Source organism: Mus musculus, chromosome 12 (genome assembly GCF_000001635.26).
Source record: "Mus musculus strain C57BL/6J chromosome 12, GRCm38.p6 C57BL/6J".
In the NCBI taxonomy this organism is placed as follows: domain Eukaryota; kingdom Metazoa; phylum Chordata; class Mammalia; order Rodentia; family Muridae; genus Mus; species Mus musculus.
In genome coordinates, this window is record NC_000078.6 from 52,445,108 (window position 1) to 52,469,317 (window position 24,210).

Sequence of the window (24,210 nt, forward strand, 5' to 3'; positions counted from 1 at the left end):
TAGATGCATATTTGAAGGTTCCCTTTAAAAATAGTTATACATACAGTTACCACTCTTCATTTACATTCAGGTCATGGCCAAGTCATGTCTTTCCATATCCTTTCACTAGGGACTCTTACCAGAAAAAGGAACTCAAGAAAGACATTCAGTATTAGTCACTGTTTTTGTCTGCCCACCCCACCATCTGTTATAAAACCTAGTAGTTAAAGTTAGTTTAAATAAAAACTATTGTGCCTATGTGGATTTTTTTTCAATAATAGTTAGCTTACTATATTTTCCTTGTCAGTTATCTGTCCAGAATCCACCATTTTAATAAATCGGTATCAAAAGAAATTGCACGCACCAGCACTCTCCCCTCTAAGCACCCCCATGGCATGGCTTGATTTACCTCTTAACTAGACAACATGGCAGAACAAAGGAAAAACATTCAACAACTGCTACCTAATTACTCATTCATTGTCTAGGACTGAGAGGAAAGGACATGTAGGACAGAAGGAGTTCAATGTCTGTTCCCGTTTTTTTTTTTTTTCTCTTACAGGTAGGCAACCAGTGCAGCCCTGACTCGACACCTGTCTAGTGAGGGTGTAGACTGAGACAGCAGTCCATAGTTAACAGTAGTAATTTATAGTAACTTCCTACTGTAGGGCATCCAGCTCAAAAACATTTAAGTGTTCAACTCATTTTGTTTTATCATTTTGCTTGGAAGGACAAAGGTGTTTGAAGCTAGAAATTGTACTTTGAACTATGCACAAAGTTCACCTCAGCCCAACTCAAGCTGTTTGTGTTCCTGACCCTCACTGATAGCCTTTGAGGCTAACAGAACACTGCTGTCTCTTTTCTAATTCCTGACCTGTCTGACAAGGTGTGGGCAGCTGGGACTTGGTCCGTCCTCCTGCTCACCAGGCACAGTGCTACTTCCTGCCACCGAGGGCTGCACAAGCATTTCTTTATTTTGTATAGAATGGCTTTGTCTTTCTGCTAGAGTCTAAATTCTGGGAGGATAAGAGGCTTGCTTTCTGAATAGTCTACCCTTAGTGCTTGGACTTGGCATACTATGCAATGAATGAGCCGCCTGTAAGATCAGAAAGTCTCATATCTTCTCTCATTTCAGCATCAAGTGTGTAAACAACTGCTTGGTCTGTTGTGTTCCTCACACTGCCCCTGAGGTCTGCTGCAGCTCTCCTGGGATGTGTGAACATGGCAGTTTGTATCATCCAGACTTTTTTTTTTTTTTTAGGAAGAACCCGGTCTATTGCCATGAATACCGACCTAGAGACGGGGCTGTGCTGTGTCTGCACCAGAATTCAGATGTGCTCTGTTTTCCTTGGTTTCCACAGACCCAGGGCTTTTCTTCCAACACCCTTTTGCACTGACCCTTTTTACTGACTTCTCAAATAGAAGGATTAAGGCTGAAGAAGCACGGGACAGGGCTTACGGGATTGGCAGATCTGATTCTGGGGACTGTAGGCTGTTACAGAGCTTCCACTGCTCTCTGGTCCTGGCAGTTCTACAAGTCCCTTGCAGCCCTGGGTCACTCTACAGGGATATATGAAAGCCAAATTAACTTTCCTCTGGGAAGCAGTGTCACTGGAGTTAACAGAACACTGGGTGCCCAGCGCTCAGGTAACTCATTAACCACATTAACCAATGCTTGAACTATCAGCTTCCAGAAGGCTCTGGTCTCTTCTGAGAATGTAGGCCACGACAGTCCTTGTGACACCTTACACGTGACACCGTGGGGATTTAGCTAAATAAATACATCGATGTCCCTTAAAATAAGAACAGAAGAAGATTCAGGCAGTCGGTGACTATGTTCTCCTTCCTTCTGAATTTCCCTAGAGAAAATTTCTACTCATCTAAATTTTATGTGATGGAAAAAAAGTGTCTGCAGATGCCCTGGAAATATAGACAACAGTGTCCCTGTGGCCTGATGGTGACAGCAGCTGGGTCTTAGGCTGCATTCCTACCTGAGCTGGCTCTTGTTCCAGGACCCACAGGCCTCCAAGGTGACCTTTCTTTTTTAATCCTTATGCTGTAGAGATTGTTCAGTAGTTTCAGTAAAGAGCAGCCTGGACAAAATCCTGAGTGGCTTGCCATCAAAGTTGAATCCAGAAATCTAAGACTCTCAGCTTAAAGCCAATCACTTGGAGAGGAGTGAGTCCCGGAATCATTATTCCTTTTCATAACTCTGCTTGCTCCACTGTCTGTGGGTTCAGTAGCAGCTTTTTTCAGAAGGGTCTGCCCAGGCCTGATACAGAAAACAACCCCGGGGAATACGTGTGGCCCACCCTGGAGAGCAGAGACCGGCTGCTGCTTTGCAGTGGCCTTGACAAAGAAGTTCAATCTTTGGGTGTCATTTAGTCTCCTCCCAAAGCATGCAGTAGTTTTGGATCTCCAACATTCCCTTTGTGTGGTGACACCTGGAGTTCTAAAAGACTGGCAGCGCCTCAGATGGGCCTTTGGGTTGCCAGATCAGACCCCACAGCCTTGCACGTCCGTCAAGATGTCTGTGCACTGCAGCCAGCCTCAAGACAGCCTGCTGTTTGGTTGTCAGATCCAACAGATAAAGCCCCTCCTCCACTGTACCCTAGCTTTCACATCCAAGCTTGTTATCAGTCCCACAGCCCATTTCATGGTGTTCCCGGAGCAGATTAAACAACATCAGTCTCAGACAGCCAGAAGGAAGAATCTCATCTCATCCCATTTCCGTAGAGCTAGCCAATCACAGTGTCTCTGGAATGCAAAGACAGAGAGGCTGTCTCCATTCTCTTGATCTTCCTTCATGGTCATCAGGTGGGTAGCACGAGGCAAGACTGTTCATCACGTCTTTCTTCTTTATCACTTGTAACCTTAATTAGCAGATTTTAGGAAGCACTATACTAAACGCTGTCTGTATGTGACATTTCATTTGATTCTACACCAGAGAAGGAAAACAGAGGTAGAGATAACTTTCTTAGCATCACACAGGCAAGGATGGTATATAGAATGGAGTCTTGAGCTCTGGCATCTTGGCTCCAGAACCCTCCTGGGGTCAAAATACTTCTTTATAAGGAGAGAAGGCATTTCCCAGAAGCCCTTGGGAAGATTCTTACCTTATGGCTCATTGTTTAAATGTGGGTCACATGACTTCCCTGGCTGTAATACAAGTGCAGCTTTATGGAATTGACCTTAAGGCTGAAAAGGTCAGGTGAGTAGTCAACCAACAGTCTGTCCCAGGTACAGGAAAAACAATGGCCTTTGTTATAGGGGAGAAGTCTGAGGCATACTGAGCTGCTAGGTGGAAGTCCAGGTCAGGGTTTGCTTGGCTTGCTGCCAATGGGAGAAGAGACCTGGTATTTGCTCATAGCCAGCCAGAAACAGTGGAACTGCCAGCAGCCTGTCCTCCAGCCAGTAGGCCGATGTCTGAGCAGGAACAGGTCTTATTAAATTATTCATTCTGATTTAATGGGGGAGGAAATCAGATACAACAGGTGTGGTTCTGCCTGCTTGCTGAATGGCTCAAACCTAGCTTTTAGATACTTGCTGCCTCGGGGAAAAGCAGCAGGCAGAAAAATCAACAGTATTTTAAGCTAATTACTGAAATGCTGCAATACCTGTCAAATAGGGACATTTTGTTCTGTTGACAGTGGTCACAGAATAGAACTATGGGAAGGAAAAAGGCAATTTGCTGTTCACAATTCAGAAAGAAAAAAAAAACTCTCAGATACATGGTCACATTCCAAGTATTATTCTACCTTCTTAGAAGCTCAGGTGAAATTTCATTTTTACAAGCTCAAAGAGACTCCTCAGTTGCTACATTAGAGAGGAAACTCATTAAACTTGAAGTCTATTACTATAATATGCTAAAATAGAAGGTGTTGTGTCTGCTTTAAAACAACTTGCATCAAGCCAATGTTAGCCATCGAGTTGAGTTGATTTGCAGTGGCACATGGGACGGAGAAGAAGGGGTGAGTGCAAAGAGTTGCCTGGCCGTTCCATGTCTGAGAAGAGGGGAAGCTGAAATGATGCTCCATCCTTCTGTGGTGATGTATTTGAATGCAGCAAAGTTGTTTGCTGAAGTACGATGGTAGGTAGTCACGGTGTTGCTGTTTTATAAAAAGGATAATTCAACCCCCCTCCTTTGAGTAGGGTTGTAGTAGCACTAAACGCTTAGAAATGCTATATAATGAGCAGAGTTTTAATTTGCCAGTATCCATTCAGAAAATAACTAAAGTTGTGGCAGACATTTAGTAGCTGGTAGACATCGAAAGCTCAGCAGGCATGTGCTCTGCTGTTCCCAGTCTCCCAGAGACTCAGTTTTCTTATCTGTAAAATAGAGAACTAGATCCCATGATTTGTGAAACCTGTGATTCCTAGAGCCTTTGAAGTTCTAAAGGTCCATGATTGTCTACACACCAAGTCAGGATCTGAGAATATCTCCCATCATAAAAATCAGTCACAAAACTGGGCTCAGTGGTGCACACCATTAATCCCAGCACTTGAGGCAGCAACAGGTAGGTCTCTAAATTCAAGGCCAACCTGGTCTACCAAGCAGGTTTCAGGACAGCCAGAGCTATACAGAGAAACCATGTCTCAAAAAAGCCAAAAAATTCTTTCTTTCTTTCTTTCTTTCTTTCTTTCTTTCTTTCTTTCTTTCTTTCTTCTTTCTTCTTCTTCTTCTTCTTCTTCTTCTTCTTCTTCTTCTTCTTCTTCTTCTCCTTCTCCTTCTCCTTCTCCTTCTCCTTCTCCTTCTCCTTCTCCTCCTCCTTCTCCTCCTCCTCCTCCTTTCCTCTTCCTCTTCCTCCTGTCCTTATTATTTTTCTTCCTCTTCTCCTCCTCTTCCTTCATCATCATCATCAAGGCAGAAGTCAGTCACAAAGTGACACATCTGTCTATATGCTGCTAAGATGCTTGAGTAAGCTGAGAGAACATATTCCATGAGAAGGAAAACTCCTCCAAAGGATGGGCTGTTAGAAGGAGAAATGCTCTCTGTGGCTGTGTTTCCCCCACCCCCCTCAGTGTTTCCTGTATCCACACTGACAAATAAGGCTAATAAGTGAGGCTGTCTGGAGGTCTGGGTGAGGAGAGAGCTTCTCCCTGCATCATGCCTTATGAATGGAAGGTAATGAAATTGTGCATGTCTCAGTTTTCACTCTGCAGGTAATTTTGTCAGGAAGATGAGACTGTCCTACCTCTTATTTGGTATTCTATTAAATTAAATGCATTGCAAAGGAAGGGCCTTTTTATTCTGCTATTATGTCATATTTAATAGGAAGATGGCATGCTAAATGCCTTTGCCCATTGATTCTTTCCAGAGTCTCCTGTATCCTAGCAATTTGCTATAAGTCCATATTTTGTACACAAAAGAAAAATACCGAATCTCCTTGAGTCAAAATTTCTTTTAAAAAAATTTACATTTATTTATTTGTTTGTTTGTTTATCGGGAGTGGGCAGGGCGTGGCAACAGCTCCAAGAAGTCTGTTGTCCCCTTCCATCTTTTGAGATCTGGGACTGAGCTCAGCTTGTAGAGCCAGTGCACTAGTTTGTTTACCTGCTGAGCCATCTTAATGTGAATCAGGGCCTTCCTTTTGGGGCCCTATGGCTTGGCTCATCTTGTATAAAGAGAGAAAACTGAAGGATTTCAGCCTACTCATTGCCATGTCTCTTACTCAGTTGTTACTGTTGGGATTCTCCTGGTGTGAACATTGTGCAGTTCAGTTTGAACAACTGTCCCATGCATTGCAAGGTCTTTAGTCCCTGCTCTCACCTGCTAAGTCTCAGGTCAGTCTACCCCTAGTCATACTGGGTTGACATTCAGACTGGGCCCACACACATTTCCACATGCCAAGTTGTCTGAAAGAGTGCAAGGTGGGCATGCTCTTCCAGAAAGAGGAGGACAAGAATTTAGCTTCCAAAAGCCTGAAGATGAGGGTAGGGAAGTACCTTAGTGGTAGAACTCTTGCTTAGCAAGCCTAGGACCCTGGGTTCAAGCTCAAGCAGCATCACACCACCATCAACAACAATACCATGACCATCCACCATCACCACCAACGCTACCACCACCATCAACAACAACAATGTAACCTCCACCATCACCATCACCAAGCCCCCAAAGGGTCCATGTATATATGTGGAGATATGAAGCAAAGTGGCTTCAATCATCCCATCCATCTCCAACTAGCATACTTTGTCAATGCTATTCTTTGCTGGATTGCTGACATTGGCATAGCAGAGAGAAGGTGTAAGAGGGCCCTTGAAAGTCACATGAAAAGCATATGTTTTATCCACGTTTCCTAGACCTTGGTCAAGACTGGAACTTTTCATCATGTTGCTTTATAGAAAATGTAAACTTTTTTTTTCTTTTTCACATTTCTATGGAATAGGTTAAAAGAGGTCTACTGTGGAATTTTCAAAAGAAAATACACTACAAGGACACACACAAAGGCAAATGAGTTGCCTCCTGTCTAGACTGTTCTGTGGTGTCAGGCTTTTGAATTCCAATAATGTAACATACAGGTACTGAGTGGTGGATGCTAAGTCAGGCAGACACTCTCTTGTATTCTGGAAAAGTAAATGATGGCTAAGGCGTGTTCTCTGCCTTTGGTGCTCATGGCTGTGCCTGGGACACTAACTCTAGACTGTCTAGGACATAAAATAAACATCACAAAGGAGGTTTACTTGCATTCTATGGCAATCTGGTAAGGGGTGAGTGGTTTGACCCTGGCACAGAGGGAAGGTACAGGTGGCAGCCGGGCAGATCCCAGAAAAGCCTCTGTGGGAAGAGAATAACTGGGTTGAGCCTCAAAGGATAAATGATCATTTGGCAAGTGGTAAAGGGATAGAGATCAGCATGTCAACTGACAACTGCATATGCCAGGTCACAAAGGTGTGAGAGAACGGAGAAGGTTCCATGTCGTGGTAGGACATTGTGGGAGGGGGTTAAAAGATGAGCCAGAGACAGCAGGTAGAAGCTGGAGTCTTATCTTTAAAAATGCAAAACCCAGAAATTTATTTGATGTTTGCTTGAATACATTTTATATAGAAAGATCGGAATTGTTTGTTTTTGGAGCCCCTGGTAAATCTCTGAACCATAAGCGTACCAATCCAGAGACATCAGAAACGGAAGCTGCAAGCCCAATTTTAGGACTGCTGTTTAAGATTTGTCTCTGGTCAAATCCAAGCCACTCCCTTAAAAATACTTGAGGTGTTAGAGCCACTGAGTGAAAACAGCTGGCGGGAAGGAGGGCATTTAGATTCTGGCTTGTTGAATTCAGAAGTAAAATGATTGTATTGATATGGAAACAAAAACTCTGGTGACCACACAGAACATGCCTAGAGGCCAACCAACTTTAGCCAAGGAGCCCAGGCAAGATCTAATGAAATTCACATTTCACTTTAAACATTCATTTGTAAGATTTAGGGAGCCCTGTGAATCCAAAGCAAGTTGAAAGCTGGTGGAATTTTTAAGTGTTTTGCTCCACACTTCCTAGTCTGGATGAAGACTCCAACCTGAGCTCCTTTCTGAATGTGGAACACAATACATTTGTCTCATACCAGGTCATCTATGGCTCTAGGTTCTGGTCTGTGATGGGTGTTCTTTATTGCATGAGTTCTACCTGTCAGTCAGCTCTCTTCAGGTACCTGAGTCAAAGACAGCTGAACACAGCGGAGCTCATAGAAGACAGCAAACGACACCAGAAAAGCAGATATGCAACAGAAAAGAGTGACACTGAGTCACAATGCTGCTCAGATTGCTTTTAATATTATCTCTTATTTACTCATACTCTAAAAGAGTTTGATTAATAGAGATACTTGTGTCTCATAAGCTGAGAGAAACTAGTGAATCAGTGAATGAGATGGCAGCCTTGCTCTATAGTAACAAAAGAGCCTCATTTACTGAGGGCTAGTTAGGCACCGGGTATAGTGACAAGAGTTACCTCAGTGTAACCTTATGTAAACCTTGTGACAACCCTATGATATGGACTGACCCATCCCCCCTAATTTACATGTAAGGAAGGGGGCTCAGAAAAGGAAAATAAGGTCCAATTTCACATGACTGGTGAATTATAAGCCACTGGGCTTCACAATGGCTTTCTGGCTATTTGCACTGCCCTGGGGGAGATGGCTAGCTGTACTCCCTTATTCTTCTCTACCTTCAGAGAACACAGTTGTGGCTGGTTCTCTTTAGCGGGTTGTTGCATTGCCCATCCTTGCTCCCATAGGGAACCACCTGATTTTTTTTTACAGGGGAATTTATGTTCCCATTTGGAGTTTCACCTGAGGCAGAGTGCTACTTCCACACTCACCCCTTTAAGCCAGCATGATGCCAGTGACTTCAAGGCTCCCAAGAACAATCGGACCACAATGTGGAAAAGACATCATGACGTGGAAGAAAATGGCTGTGCAGATCACCTCTCCTGTACTATTACATGAAAAAAAAAAAATCAATGAAGTTTGGGGGTTGAATAAGAATAGCCTCATAGGCTCATATGTTTGAATATTTGTTCTTCCATTGAAACTGTTTGGGAAGGATTTGAAGGTATGGTCTTGTTGGATGAGGTGTGTCATTGGGGGTGAGCTTTGAGATTCCAAAAGACTTGAGTGATTGTCAGAGGCTCACTCTCTCTCTCTCTCTCTCTCTCTCTCTCTCTCTCTCTCTCTCTCTCTGCCTTGTGGCTGTGTCTCAAGATGTGACCTCAAGATGTTCAGGTGCCAGTCCTGCTGACATGCCCTGGCCTCGGCCATCATGGACTCTAACCCTTTGAAACTGTGAGCCCCAAAATAAACACTTCCTTTTTTAAGTTACCTTGGTCAAGGTGTCTTATCACAACACTAGAAAACTATGACAGGGACCCGTTAGTCCCCATAGTCTAATACAGCGGTGCTGCCTCTTTCTTCTACTAAGGCTTAGAACATTACACTCGCCAGAAAAACAGCTTCATCTGCTGATGCTGTTATCCAATGAGTTGCTAAAAGACTGTGGGAGCTATCTCAGATGGTACTGCTTCCCCACATTGAGAGAAACTTCCTCTTTTTATTCAGCATAACAGAAAAACCAGAAGGTGTCATAAACACAGAGCCGTGTTTGTAAACACATTATTCTTATGCTTTCCCCAAATCCTTGAAAACCTGCCAGGGGTGGGGAAGAACGAAAGCAGAACACCAAGCTTAGTAGCACCTCTCTGTCTGTTAGAGGTTCCTGTTCCAGTCTAACTTATATTTAGATGCCATCTCCTTCTTTACACCTCCACCTGCTGAAATGTAGCCACCTTTTGGTGTGAAACACAGCACCTGTTTGATGGGCTCACAAGAAATGACACAGATGTTTTCAATAGTAAACAAAAGAGTAACACACCTGGGAAGAGGCAGCCGTGACTTGAGGCAGGGAAAGTTAGTCATTTGGAGTTTGTCTAGACTGCTATCCAGCTGCAGATGATGCCATGAATGGAAGCAACTAGGGTGGATCCCACCAGGAGCCTCCAAGAGGGTAGATGGAAAGCTCTATTGCATTAACTCATGTCTTCTGTTTGCCAAAGACCCTTGTGTTTCTGGATTGACCAGATGTAGTGGCTAGACTATGTTCAGGGGGCCTTCTCACTTATGTCATTAAGCAGACTGTGGTAGGTTGAATATGCTTGGCCCAGGGAGTGGCACTATTTAGAGGTGTGACCTTGCTAGAGGAAGTATGTCACTGTGGGTGTGGGTTTAAGACCCTCCTTCTAACCACATGGGAGCCAGTCTTCTCCTGGGATTAAAGGTGTGTACCACCATGCCTGGGCCTAACCTTTTCATGGCCACTGTTCCTCAAGATCCAGGTCAAAAGCCTATGACTTCCAGCCTCAAGATCTGGATCTCAAGCGTGCTCTCCATTTCTTAGATTGTAGTTCACTCCAGATTAAAAGTCCAAACTACTTCTTGTTCAACTGCAAACACAAACAATAAGCTTAGCTGGGTGGGATCTTGCCCTGTCAATCACCATTCCCTTAATCTCTTTATCTCCTTAAATACAGGATTCAGCTCCATTTCACTTCCTCATGCCCTTTTATTACTTAAACCACACAGTTTATATTTTTCCTTTTTCAGTTGCTCCTTTTCATTAAAATGCTCTTCATAAGACTAAACCAGAGCCGGGAGGCAGTGATGCACGCCTTTAATCCCAGCACTTGGGAGACAGAGGCAGGCGGATTTCTAAGTTCGAGGCCAGCCTGGTCTACAAAGTGAGTTCCAGGACAGTCAGGGCTATACAGAGAAACCCTGTCTTGAAAACAACAACAAAAAGACTAAACCAGAAAACAAAGTCCCCGCTGGGCTCTTTTGAGACTTCCACTGTCAATGCAATTAATAAAAATCTCTTTATGTTAGCCTCAAGTAGACTCTTCAGACAAGGGCAAAAAACAGCCACATTCTTCACCAAAATACCATAAAAATAGTCTCTATGCCACATACTGAAATTCTTCTCCACTGAAACCTCTTGGGCTAGGTCTGCACAATTCAAATCACCCTCAGCAACAAAGTCTGCCACATTCCTACTAGGACAACTCATTAAGCTAAACCTAAAGCCTTCCACCAATTTTTCAAATCCCAAGTCCCCAAATTCACATTCCTCCAAACAAAATGGTCAGGCCCATCACAGCAACACCCCAGTCCCTGGTACCAACTTCTGTCTTAGGGTTTTACTGATGTGGACACCATGACCAAGGCAACTCTTATAAGAACAACATTTAATTGGAGCTGGCTTACAGGTTTAGAGGTTCAGTCCGTTATCATTAAGGCGGGAGCGTGGCAGCATCCAGGCAGGCAGGGTGCAGCAGAAGCTGAGAGTTTTACGTCTTCATCTGAAGACTGCTAGAAGACTGGCTCCCATGTGGTTAGGAGGAGGGTCTTAGAGCCCACACCCACAGTGACACACTTCCTTCATCAAGGCCACACCTTCAAATAATGCCATTTGGCCAAGCATTCAAACCACCACAGAGAGAATATAAGATGAGTACTGTAGCGTGGTGCAGACTTCAGTGCAGAGAATGCAGGTGGGATTTGAGTATAATACACTGTAACACTGAACAACAGCGTACTGCCCATTTAGCGAGGGATGTTTGTCTCTCATTCTGGAACTCAGACTGGTGATCGTTAGATGGCTTTAGAAAACCACTTAATATTTGGGTCTCAGTTTCCTTACTGGACTCAATCCTGAGGCCCATGAAGTGATCCATAATTTCCCAAGGTATAGTCAACAGTACAACAGGTTATACAGAATGCGAACAGGTACAACAGGGAAGGAGGAACATGCTGGTCACATTAGAAAAGCAGATGGAGATAGAAAACAGTTATGCAAATCCACTCCCCAGAGAATGTAATGTCAATCACATATGAACCTTCATCTGAGAAATACCTCAAAGACCTAGATTGTTTTTTAATGCTAATTTTTATTGTGCACCTATTATTTTTAATCTTTGTTAGGCTTTATGTTAAGAATTTCTCAGGTGTTCTTTTATTCACTTATATATTAAAGAAGATTTGCTGGGTTGCGATATGAGTCTCAGGTTGTTCTTGACACCGGAAAGAACATCCGAGAAAAGATAAAATTTCCTTTTTTAACCTGGGTAAAGTAGAAAGAAGAAGAAGAAAAACCCCACAGCTAGTAAGGCGGGACTTATTTTTATCAAGCCCATCCCATAAACAATGAGACTGGGGAGGAAACTTATTGAATTGCACAGGTAGAAATGCTGGAGATGAACTCTACCTGCATTAAAATCTGCTTTTAAATGTTTTTGAGCTGCATGCAGTGGCAGTACTCGGGAGGCAGAGACAAGGAAGATCACTGGACCCTAGAAGTTGGAGACCAGTCTGGGAAACATATTAAGGCACACCTCTCCCCTCCCCCATTTTTACATGTCTTTGACATCACATGAATAGATTTGAGTTAACAATTCCCAGGGCTCCTTACATGTCTTATCCCAGGCCCGTGTAAAAACTAGTGCTTGGATCCAATGTAGTCTGTTCTAGTCTCTCTTCCACGATGTGGAACTGATGTGTTCTCCAAATCAGCAGCTTGAGACTCAGTGTACCAAATAGTCTGAAGAAAAGACTTTCTGGTTCTAATGAGACTGCAAAAGGCTGCAAAAGGCTTCACCCACACCAAGTGGAGACTTGGAAGTGGAGTGACTCAGAGGCTGCGCTGTTGCAAGGCGCCATGTAGTGTCATGCCAGTTGTGCCTCCCAGCAATCCCAGGTACACTGCTACTGTCTCTTTACCATAATAATTAAATTTCCCCTCTGTAAGTAGTAGATGATGTCTGTAGAAGTTCTTGCAACTTTAATACTCCAAGGAGAGGCCAGTCAGTGATAAGCTGATTTTAAAAAGGCGTAATTTTATCTTGAAGTTCTTTGAAGAAAAAGAAAAAATTCTGAGTTCCATGATCCTGCGGTCTATGATATCACTCAAAGAAATAATAACGTGGAAAAGGAAGATAATACTTCCTGCATATATAATATTAAAATGGTCAGGATTGCTGAATGTAGAAAGTAAAAGTATCCTTTGAAGGTCTGCACTATTTATATGTAGATAATGATTTCTGAAATGCCTTGCCTTTTTTCTTTTTTAAATTAGAAAAAAAAAATCATTCTTCCCCCATATTACATCCCAACTGCAGTTTCTCCCCTTCCCCCATCAGCCTCCCTCACTCCCCTCTTCCCCAAATCCATCCCTTCTCTGCCTTCCCTCAAAAGGAGCAGGCCTCCGAGGAACATCAGTGAAACATGGCATAACAATCTACAATAAGGCCACATAGCATCACGTCAAGGCTGGACAAGGCAACCCAGTAGGCCCCCTCCTCAGCAGGACTCCCTGAGTTCTGCCTAGCAGTGTTTGGCTGTGGTGCTCTGCCTCTGCCCTCATCTATTGCTGGATGAAGTCTCTCTCTGGTCTCTCTAACGATGCTTATGTTAGGCTCCAGTCCAAGAGCACTTTGCAGACAGAGCAGACTGTGTGTTGAAGGATTTGTGGCTGGGTTAATGTCTCAGTCCCTCCACTTGAGGCTTTGCCTGGTTACAGAAGATGATCCCATGCCCCTCATTGCTACTCTGCTAGGGTTACTCTCTTAGATTCCAGGAGTTTCCATTGCACTAGGTTTCCATGTCACCCCTGGAATGCCCCCCACCCCCAGTTCCAGTCATTTCTCCAAGTGTTCCCCTTCCCCATCTGATCCCTCCTGTTTCCAACTCTGTCCCAAGTCAAAATCTATTCTGTTTCCTGTCCCCCAGGAGACTTTTGTATCCCCTCCCCTCCAAGCCTTCTTTGTTGCTTAGTGTCTCTGGACTGTAGCATGGCTGTCTTTTACTTTACAGCTAATATCCACTTATAAGTGAGTACATACCATGTTTGTCTTTCTGGGTCTGAGTTACCCGACTCAGGAAGATAATTTTCTAACCCCCCTTTTAAACTCAGTCTAGATTCAGTCTGACAATAAAACTTCTGGCCAAAGTAAATATAGGAGAGTCATAATTTGTAAATCTCCACAGATGAAGAACACACACACACACACATATTTTCTTTCATTCCCACTGATTCTCATTAAGCTTGTTTGCATGAGTTTGGAATGAAGGGGAGCATTAGCCTATTGACAATTTACTATATAATTAAAAAAATATATTTTCAAGAGTCATAACTTAAAATCTCTTACATAGCTGTAAGCTGAGACTGCCATAATGATCTTGGTATTTATCTTCCTACTTCATTGTATATATTTTGTTGATACATGATATATAAATATATACCATTTATATATCACACATATATGATATTATCACACACACATACACCAAATCAGGGTTCTGAGCACCTTTTCTCAAACATTTGTAGTTTTTATTGAAAATAATTTACCATGCAATATCTTCTGATTACGGTTTCCTCTCCCCAATCTCCTATTGGAACCTCCCCACCTCTCCACTCATCCAATACTGTGCCACCTCTCTCTCTCTCTCTCTCTCTCTCTCTCTCTAGAAAATGAACAGGGTAAAAATAGTTTTTAAAAAGAAAAACACAGGAAATACACACATACATATACACAAAACCAACAACAAAACAAAACATAAAAACACAAAATTGGAAATGATAATATATAAGCAAAAGTCCAGAGAGGTAAGAACAAACAGGTAAACAAAGAATCTGTGAAAATACCAACTGAGGCTATCTGTATGTAGAAGAATGAAAATGACCCATATTTGTCACCTTGTACAAAGCTCAAGTCCAAGTGGTTCAAGGACCTCAACATAAAACCAGATACACTGAATCTAATAGAAGAGAAAGTGGGAAAGCACCTTGAACTCATTGGCACAGGGGGAAATTTCCTAAACAGAACTCCAATGGCTCATGCTCCAAGATCATCAATTGATAAATGGGACCTTATGAAACTGGAAAGTTTCTGTAAGGCAAAGGACATAGTCGATAAGACAAATCTGCAACCTACAGATTGGGAAAAAAACTTCACTAACCCCACATCCAATAGAGGGTTAATATCCAAAATATATAAAGAACTCAGGAAGTTAATCGCCAGAAAGCCAAACAACGAAATCAAAAAATGGAGTATAGAACTAAACCGAGAATTCACAACTGAGGAATCTCAAATGGCTGAGAAGAACCTAAAGAAGTGTTCAAAATCCTTAGTGATCAGAGAAGTGAAAATCAAAATGATCCTGAGATTCCACCTTACACCAACCAGAATGGCAAAAATCAAAACCTCAGGTGACAACAGATGTGGAGAAAGAGGAACACTCCTCCACTGCAGTTGGGATTGCAAACTGGTACAACCACCCTGGAAATCAATCTGCAGGTTCCTCAGAAAATTGGAAATAGATCTACTGAAGACCCAGTTATACCGAGTTATACCAAAAGATTCCCCACCATGGCACAGGTTCCACTATGTTCATAGTGGCCTTATTTGTGATAGCCAGAATCTGGAAACAGCCTAAATGTCTCAAGACAGAAGAATGGATACAGAAAATGTGGTTCATTTACACAATGGAATACTACTCAGCTATTAAGAATAAGGACATCCTGAGTTTTGCAGGCAAATGGATGGAACTAGAAAATATCATCCTGAGTGAGGTAACTCAGACCCAAAAGGACATACATGGTATGTACTCACTAAGTGGGTATTAGCAAAAAAAAACCAAAAAACAAAAAAACAAAAAGATAAACAAAAAACAAAAATGTACAGAATACACAAGATACAGTCCACAGAATTCAAAAAGCTCAGCAAGCTGAAGTGCCCAAGTGAGGACACCTCAGTCCCACTTGGGAGATCGAAGAAAGCAATCACAAGTTGGGAGGGAGGGAGGGATAGTAGATGGATTTGGGGAGTGGGGGAGGAGAGGGGAACCTGATCTGGTATAGGATAAGGGGAAAGGACTGAAGCCCTGAGGGCCAGCAGAAAGAATGTAAACAGGCAACCTTAGGAAATATGGGGTTGGGGGAACTCCCCCAGAATGCATCAGAAACCTGGGAGGTGAGAGACTCCTAGGACTCAAAGAGAGGGACCTTATATGAAAAGCCCGACAGTAGGGAGAGGGAACTTATAGACCCCACCTCCAGCAGGAAGGCAGGACATCAAGTGAGGGATGGGGTTCACATCCCGCTGTCACATCTCTGACCCATAATTGATCCTCTCTGAAAGAATTACAGGGATGGAAATGGGGAGGAGCCTGAGGAAAAGATGGTCCAGTGACAGGCCCAAACTGGGATCCAGCTCAAGAGGAGGTCCCAAGGCCTGACACTATTACTGAGGCTATGGAGGCTCACAAAAAGGGACCTATCATGACTGCTCTCCGAAAGACCCAACAAGCAGCTGAAAGAGTCAGATGCAGATATTTGCACCCAATCAATGGACAGAAGCAGCTGACTCCTGTTGTTGAATTAGGGAAGGCTGAAAGAAGCTGAGCAGAAGGGCGATCCTGCAGGAGGACCAGCAGTCTCAATTAATTTGGACCCCCAGGATCTCTCAAACACTGGACCACCAAACAGACAGCATATACCAGCTAGTATGAGGCTCCCAACACACATACAGTAGAGGACGTCTGGGTCTGTATTCATTCAGAGATTATGCACCTAACCCTCAAGAAACTGGAGGCCCAGAGCATTTAGAGGTCAGGTGGGGGGGTGAGGGCATCCACGTGGAGATGGGGTAGGGTGGGAAGGAGGTGTGGGCTGTGGAGCAGACGGAAGGTGGATGGGAGGAGCAAGAAATGAAATATGGAGTGTAAAACACAAATTAAAAATAATTTTTTAAAGGAAAAAAAAAAAGAAAATACCAACTGAGCTCATTTTTTGTTGTCTGTCTACTACTGAGCACCGGATCTATCCTTAAGTGTGGCTTATATACCCAGTGATACTCCAACGAAGAAAATTAAATTTCCTTTGCAAATTGTTTTTAGTTGGGGCTAGCTGCTTGACTAGGGATGGGAGATCATATCCATTTCCCCCTCTCAGTGCCGGGACCCCATTTGGCTTGGACCTGTGCATACTGCCACAGTCTCTGTTGAGTTCATATGTGTGTTAGTGAATATTTTCTTGGTATCTCATCCTCTCTGGAACCTACAAGCTTTTGCCTCTCCTTCCACATAATTGTCTGAGCCGTGAGGGGATGAGTTTGGTGAAGACATCCCATTTAGGACTAAATATTTCAAGGTCTTTCACTCTCTACGCATTGTCCAGTTGTGGGTCTCTGTACTAGTGTCCATCTACTGAAAGAGGATGCTTCTCTGACAATGGCTGAGTGAGACACTGATTACTCGGTATAGTATAAGTATAGTAGAACGTTGTTAGGAGTCATGTATTGCTATGTACTTAGTTTTCCTGTAGGCCTATGACCTATGTAATCACAGATTCTTAGCCACCCAAACAGTGTCAGACGTGGGTTCCGTTTCATGGAGGGGGTCTTGAATCCAGTCAGATAATGATTGGTTACTCTCACAACATTTGTGCCACTATTATCCTAGGTTATCATGCAGGCTGGTCAACAGTATAGACTGCCAGGTGTATGGCTTGGTTGGTGGATACTTTCCTCCTTTGGTATTGTGCAGGGTACCTTCAAGTACCACGAAAACTAGTCAGCATGGGTGATGGCTCTAATTAGGCACCACCTTGACTTCTCCATGTTCAATGAGATATGTAAGTATTGTCTTCAACAGAAGGGCCTTACCACTGGCTTGTGGAAAGCAATAGCCTTGGCAGTAGCCTGAGATGTTTGGATGTTTTTGTGGGACCCCTTTAGCTAGCAACTTAATTAGATGCAACCAATTCTAGTTCTGGAGATTTCACTTGGTAGGAAAAGATGTCTAGTTGCTACTTTTGTTGTCTCTGGCTACTTTGTGGACTCTTCTCTCCTTCTCTACCCTTTTTCTTTTACCCTTTCAACCCCATAGAGAGGAAGGGAAAGAGTTCCCTAAATAAAGTCAGGCATGGGAAAGGGGGAAAGGTTTTCATCAGACTACTTCCTATTGATTAGGAGTGTTGAGTTCCTTGGGCCAAGTTTGATCCTTCACCATCAGGATATCTAATTTCTTGTTGTTGTTTCTTCTTTGCACACCATGACCAAAAGCAATCAACCAACAACCCACTCTGCCTCTCAGAATCCTAACATTTATATATCCTCCAAAAAGTCCCAGAATTATAAACATTACTCTTTTCTAGTTATTTTGAAATATACTATTAATTGTTGTTGACTATAGCTCCAGTATTATGTGTGGAAGACCAGGACTACTTCCTACTATCTAACTGTACTTTGGTACCTATTAGGTATTCTATTTCAATACCCCACATCTCTACTCTTCTTACTCCCTCTGGCTGTGTTTCCACTCTCTTCCATGAGATTGAGATTTTTAGAGCCCATAGAAAAAAATATTCAGTATTTTTCTTCTGTACCTGGACTAGTTCATTCAGCACCATCAATTCCATTCTTGTTGCTGCAGGTAACAGAACATCATATTTCTCTGGCTGAATAGTATCTAACCCAACTCTCTCTCTCTCTCTCTCTCTCTCTCTCTCTCTCTCTGTATATATACATATACATATCTTAATTTTTTATCAATCAGTGAGTACCTTGGTTTATTACATATTGTGATTATTGTGAATAGTGCTAAATTAGGTTATTTTTCTGATAAATGGTTTTGTTTCCTTCAGATATTTACACAGTAGTAGAATGGTTTCCATGTGGCAGTTCTATTTTTTTGTTTTGAGGCCACCTCCTTACTGTTTTCCATAGTTAGGTACACAAATTTACATTTTCATTAACAGTGTGCATGTGTGTTGTATCTTTGCCAACACTTGCAATCTATTCTTACTGAGTAAGATAATAGCTCTCTCTATTTGGTTGGCATTTCCTGGGTGATATGATGATGATAACTTTTTCACGTACTTTTTGACTACTTGCACATCTTTATATTTGTCCTTTGTCTTCTTCTTTAATAAGGCAGAGTCAGGGACCATGTACCTTATATCTGAGACACAGGGAAGGTGACTTACATGTTAGAGACTTCTCTGGGAAGATGTTAAAAGATCCTAATGTTTCTGTGACTCTCCCTTAACCCTCTGACACAGATCTCAAATCAGTTCTCTTGCCTCCCTGAAATCTGTGCCCAACCATTTTTAATAGCCTAGGGTTCACTAAATGTGAAGTAACTATACAATATTCAAGTAGATGATCAAGAGACTGTATCTTCTGCTCTAAATAGGAAAACTAATAGCAGGTGATTGCAAAAAGAAAATGGCAGGGTGGTGCATAGTGAGATAGAAAACCACATTGGAAAGCATGAGCCATCTCATCTGGTCTTTGAAATTATTGATTCAAGATTCCTGGCTCTCATTAAGAGGAAAGGGGAGAATTTTGAAGCTGTAATTCTCCTCTGGACCAGGTGCATTTGCTACCCAAGAATTTCTGCATAGACACACAAAGTCACAGGGAAGGGGATGGGCATTGGCAGAGGCAGCATCCACCTGTCCTGTTGCAATTCAGTAAGGTCCAGGACTGCTCTTTAGTATTGACTGGGAAGGGGGATGTTCTGATGCTTTCTCTGTTAGAGGAGATCTGGTCTACCTGGACATCCTATGCTAGACTCTTTTCTGCCTCATTACCACCAAGCTGAAAAAATCATCCTTCCCACTCCCAGGGTGGAAAGAAAACAGAACACACCTTCCATCTGAGGCAGCCTACGTTATCATCAAGATAACCAAAACAAACACCTCCCATTCAAAAAATGGGTGTCAGTAAAAGAGCTACCTGTGATAGATATAAATGCCTAATTTTCCCCTTCATCAATTTACCCTACTCATATGGAGTTCCATCCGTGTCATTAGGAGGCCTTTGGAACACACAGTGAGAGCTTTTAGTTCAGCGTATGTGACAGATAAAATCTTAGTGAGCCACGGTGTGGTAGTTAATGAAGCAAGGTCTCAGAGTATACACGATGCTTGAGAAGACCTTAGGATGCCAGTGAAAACTGCCACATGTTGCCAAGCAACAAATGCCTTATGAAAAGAGGATTCAGACCTAGAAAAAAACTCCCTTTTATGCAAACTGTTCTCTTGCTATCCAAGGACACAGAAATCCCCTTTAGAAGTCTACCATATTTTTTTCCCTTACTGCCACTCCACTATGATGTGGTTGACTCTGGTGGCCTTGCTGTGACCCCATGTTTACAGGTCACATTGGTTACATGCTGTTTGACTTCTTCTCTGAGCTTGGTACAAAGGCAGTGCTGGGCACAGGTCCAGTTGAAGAGCTTGGCCTTCATCATTATCTTTGAGCCAAAGCACAATGTGAGCTTTGTCTCTGTTATTATGCCAGTAGTCTGCTCTAATCAAATTTAACATTCCTGTCCTTCCACCCATTCTCCACAGCTGTCATTCCTTTGCTACTTTCTTACCTACTTCTTTGGTGGGGGGGAACTATTTTCAGCCAGTTTTTCAGAGGCAGAGCTAAAAATGAACTGGGCTGCAAAAGATTTATCTCAATAGATTTACTATAAAAACAGTTCATGTTGTTGTATCAAAACATTAACATCTGATTTAAATTTGGAATCTATACCTTGGCTTACTTGAAAATCAATGAGTGGGTGATTGAGAGAAGATTGGGCGAACAGATGTGAAAGAACAATCAAACACACACACACACACACACACACACACACACACACACACACACATACACACACACACCCTCTAGTATCTCCCCAAAATGAAAGCAGTTCATACCCATTTTCAGAATATGCTTAACTACAGCCGCCATGCTGTCTCAGGCAAGCCTCCCAAGTGCTTGGCATACTGAGATGAAGAAAACACTCTCTGAAAAGAACAAAATATTTCTGAACAAGAAAGGAAGGATGCCCATTGCATATCTGTTAAGGCCAAACACTAGGAGAACACTGAGTGACTTGGGGATTTGCTTTGAAGGCTGGGCGGGAAACATGGGAGAATTACATTGATTTTCAGGGTCCTGATACAACTAGGGCAGTGTTTCTATGTGTATCTTTAGGACTATCAAAACTGAAATTACAGGGCTAGTTGGGAGTGTGCTGGGATTGTTACAAATGCAGATTCCTGGTCTACCCTACACATACTGTGTCAGAAGCTTTAGAGGTGAGGCATATGAGCTTCATGCCAAACAAGAGTTCTGAAATTCTTACATAGTGTGGCAGCTGAGGGTGACAGGTAAGGACTGTTTATCTTTTGTTACCTGTTGATGACATGATCAGAAAAGGTAAAAACGATCTTAAGATAGGAGGCAAAACTTTTAGCTCTGCATTAGCAAAAAAACCCTTTTTTTAGACTGAAAAAAAAAAAAAGAAAAAAGAAAGAAAACTGGAAACTAGACCATCTGTTACATTTTTCACAAATTTAAATAATTTGCATCTTACCTATCCTGTTTTACAGGCAACCACAAACTGTTGCCTAGAGTTCTTTTGTTCGTAGTGAGTGGAAATGTTTTTGTGGTGATTACTTAATACATTGCTAAATCCAGAAGATAGAAGTGATCTGCCAGCAAATGACATATTGAAGTTTCCTAAACACTACAGAAAATAGAAATTATTTACAGTTAGTATTCAACATTGGCAAACAAGTCATGCTATTAAAGATGGATTTGCATATGTTATATTAGGAGACATGCAAACGTATGTGCAAAACTAGGCATAATTAATCATTTCTACCAATGATGAATATACCATTGCCCAGTTTTGCCATCCATTCCACATCCCTTACTTTGGGGCACAGATGTATATTTATAACCCCCTACAATCTCAACATATGCTCAGTAGCTCTCTTCACCCCCAATTTTTGTGCTAACACCTACGCTTAAAGGACTGAGACACTTGGAAATGATTCCATATTTTCATCCAAAGACCAAGAAAATAAAAGTTTGAACAGCGATGAACATAAATAGTTGTTTCTAACCTTTGTGCTTATTGTCAGGACCACCTAGAAAGCTTTCTGAAAGGTCAGTCCCCAGCTACCTCAGCCTTCAGATTTAGTGAGTCTTGAGTGGCCAGATGTAACTTTCTAAAACAGCCTACATTAATCACAAGTTCACCCTGACCTCAGCCCCACTTACACAGGCTTTCAGCAGACTCTGGGAAGCATAGGACTACAGTTATTGCTAGTTAGTTACTATTAGTTTAGTATTCTTACATGACAGGCTTTTACTAAGCACTTTCGATATCATGCACGTACCAACTTTGTAGACTTGGAGGAGTAGTTGTAGCCATACAGACATTTGGCTTTATCACTGAATAGAATGAAGGTCACTTAAGTTAGGCAAGCTGGGCGGTATTGGTGCACGCCTTTAATCCCAGCACTTGGGAGGCAGAGGCAGGCAGATTTTGAGTTTGAGACCAGCCTGGTCTACAGAGTTAGTTCCAGGACAGCCAGGGCTATATAGAGAAACCTTTTCTTGAAAAACCAAAAAAAAAAAAAAAAAAAAGTTAGGCAAGACATTTAAGTCATTTGAGGATGGGGTGGGGGGTGTTGGACTAGATGCTGGGTCGCCATCAGCTTCCTTTACATTTTAATGTTCACTAGTGGAACTGAACTGAACTAAGACAAAAGTTTTAGTTCTAAAGTCAAAGTGCACTGGGGCCCTTCTATCTCCACCTTAATCTAAACCACCACTTCACCTATGTCCCCTCATTTCTCATAGAGAAAAACTCCCATAATCAGTCATCTTTATAATATCTTGACCTCCTACTTCATGATGGGAGAGGCTGTCCTTGTAGCAACTGAAGAGAAGCAAGGCTCCTAGACCAATGTGGGCAGCTGTGCTATGTAATGATATCAACAGATGAGTTTCAGATAAAAAGTAACTTTGTGATCTGGATATTTTGGAGGTTACAAGTGTCCTTACTTTTTGAGAGGGGCATCACGGGAATTGTGTGAGTGAAAACTCCAAGGTTAGATACTTCTCAGAAGAAAGCCCTTGAATGAGGATTCACAGTGCAGTGTGATTAAAAAAAAAAAAAAAAAAAAAAAGGCAGAGGCCATACAACTGGGATGCTGAACAAGTCAGTGTCCACTGAGTATCATCTGCCTTTTACTCATGCTTGCATTTGTTGATAGATCATTCTACTGAAATACCACCACACACTAACTCTCTGTTAGAATATCTTGCTTCTTGCTTCTTTCTCTGCTCCCCTCTCCAAGTCATCTCTCTGTGCTCTGCCCATTGCTTACTCCTCACTGTCTGTCTCTTCTTCCTGTCTGTCTGTCGTACTCTGTGTCCCTCAGAATCTTTATCCTCCCCTTTCATCCAAATAGCTTTTTTTCTTGGCATATTCAGTTATCTTTATATGTACTTTTATGAAAACTTGAAAATATCCATTTATTTATTTGCTTTTAACTTTTTTAAAAATTCACTTTACATCCTGCTCACTGCCCCTCCTCTCAGTCACTCCTTCTCACAATCCTCTGCTCTCCCTCCCCTTCTTCTCTGAGCAGTGCCCCCCTCCCCTGCCTCGTGTATCCTGGCACTTCAAGTCTCTGCAAGGGTAGACACATCATCCTCTCCCACTGAGGCCAGACATGGCAGCCTAGCTAGAAGAACATATCCTACAGACAGGCAATGGCTTTTGGGACAGCTCCTGCTCCAGTTGTTTGGGACCCACATGAAAACCAAGCTGCACAGGGGCCAGGTCCAGTCCATGTATGCTCTTTGGTTGGTAGTTAGTCTCTGAGAGCCCTAAGGATCCATGGTAATTGACTCCGTTGGTCTTCCTGTGGAGTTCCTATCTCCCCCTAAAATCTTCCTTAGGAGTCCCCAAGCTCCATCCACTGTTCGGCCGTGAGTGTCCACATCTGTCTGAGTCAGTTGCTGGGTGGGACCTCTTAGAGGACAACATGCTAGACTACTGTCTGCAAGCATAACAGAGTATCATTAATTATGTGAGGGATTGGTGCTTGCCCATGAGTCTCAAGTTGGGCCCATTATTGGTTGGCCATTCCCACAGTCTCTGCTCTATCCCCTGTCCCTGCATTTCTTGTATATAGGATAAATTTTGGGTCCAAAGTTTTGTGCGTGAGTTAGTATCCTTATCACTCCTCTGGGGTTCCTGCCTGGCTACAAGAAATGGCCTCTTTGGATTCCATATCCCCAATGCTGTGAGTCACAGCTCCAGTCACCCCCATTGATTCTTGGATGCCTTCCTTATCCCAAGTCTCTGCCACATTCTCAAAATGCCTCCAGCCTCCCCATGCCCACCAGTTGCAGATTTCTATTCACTCTCATGGTCACCTGGTTATCTTCCCTATCTCTTCCCACATCTGATCCTAAACCACACCCCCTATTCCCATCCCCATCCCCTCTCCCACCCAGTTCCTCCCATCTGCCTCCTATGGCTATTTTTTTCCTCCTTCTAAGTGAGATTCAGGCTTCCTCACTTGGGCCTTCCTTCTTGTTTAGCTTCTTTGGGTCTGTGAAGTGTGGCCTGGGTATCCTATCAAAAACAAAGACATCATGAATTTTGCAGGAAAAAGAATGCAACTTGAAAATACCATTCTGAGTGAGATAACCTGGACCCAAAAGAAAATGCATGGTATGTGCTCACCTACAAGTGGATATTAGCCATCCAAATATCTGTAATGAATGCACCTTGGGGCTGCAGATGGGATAAGCTTCCACATGGACCAAGGAAAGAGGCTGCCATGAGTTTTTGTTGGTACTGTTGATTTTCTGATCTCCAAGAGCTCTGTGT

At 42.7% G+C, this 24,210-nt stretch overlaps 1 long non-coding RNA gene across 3 annotated transcripts; it reads left to right on the forward strand.

Moving 5' to 3' along the window:
- The first annotated feature begins 1,283 nt into the window (after positions 1 to 1,283).
- Gm35071 lies at positions 1,284 to 8,784 on the forward strand. 3 transcript variants are annotated; one of them, XR_872749.2, is made up of 3 exons: positions 1,284 to 4,066; positions 8,227 to 8,518; positions 8,668 to 8,784. It is a non-coding gene; the product is annotated as a predicted gene, 35071 (long non-coding RNA). The 3 variants fall into 3 exon arrangements; XR_872750.2 differs by having other exon boundaries at positions 1,284 to 3,416; XR_381586.3 differs by having other exon boundaries at positions 1,284 to 2,793.
- Positions 8,785 to 24,210: the final 15,426 nt, after the last annotated feature.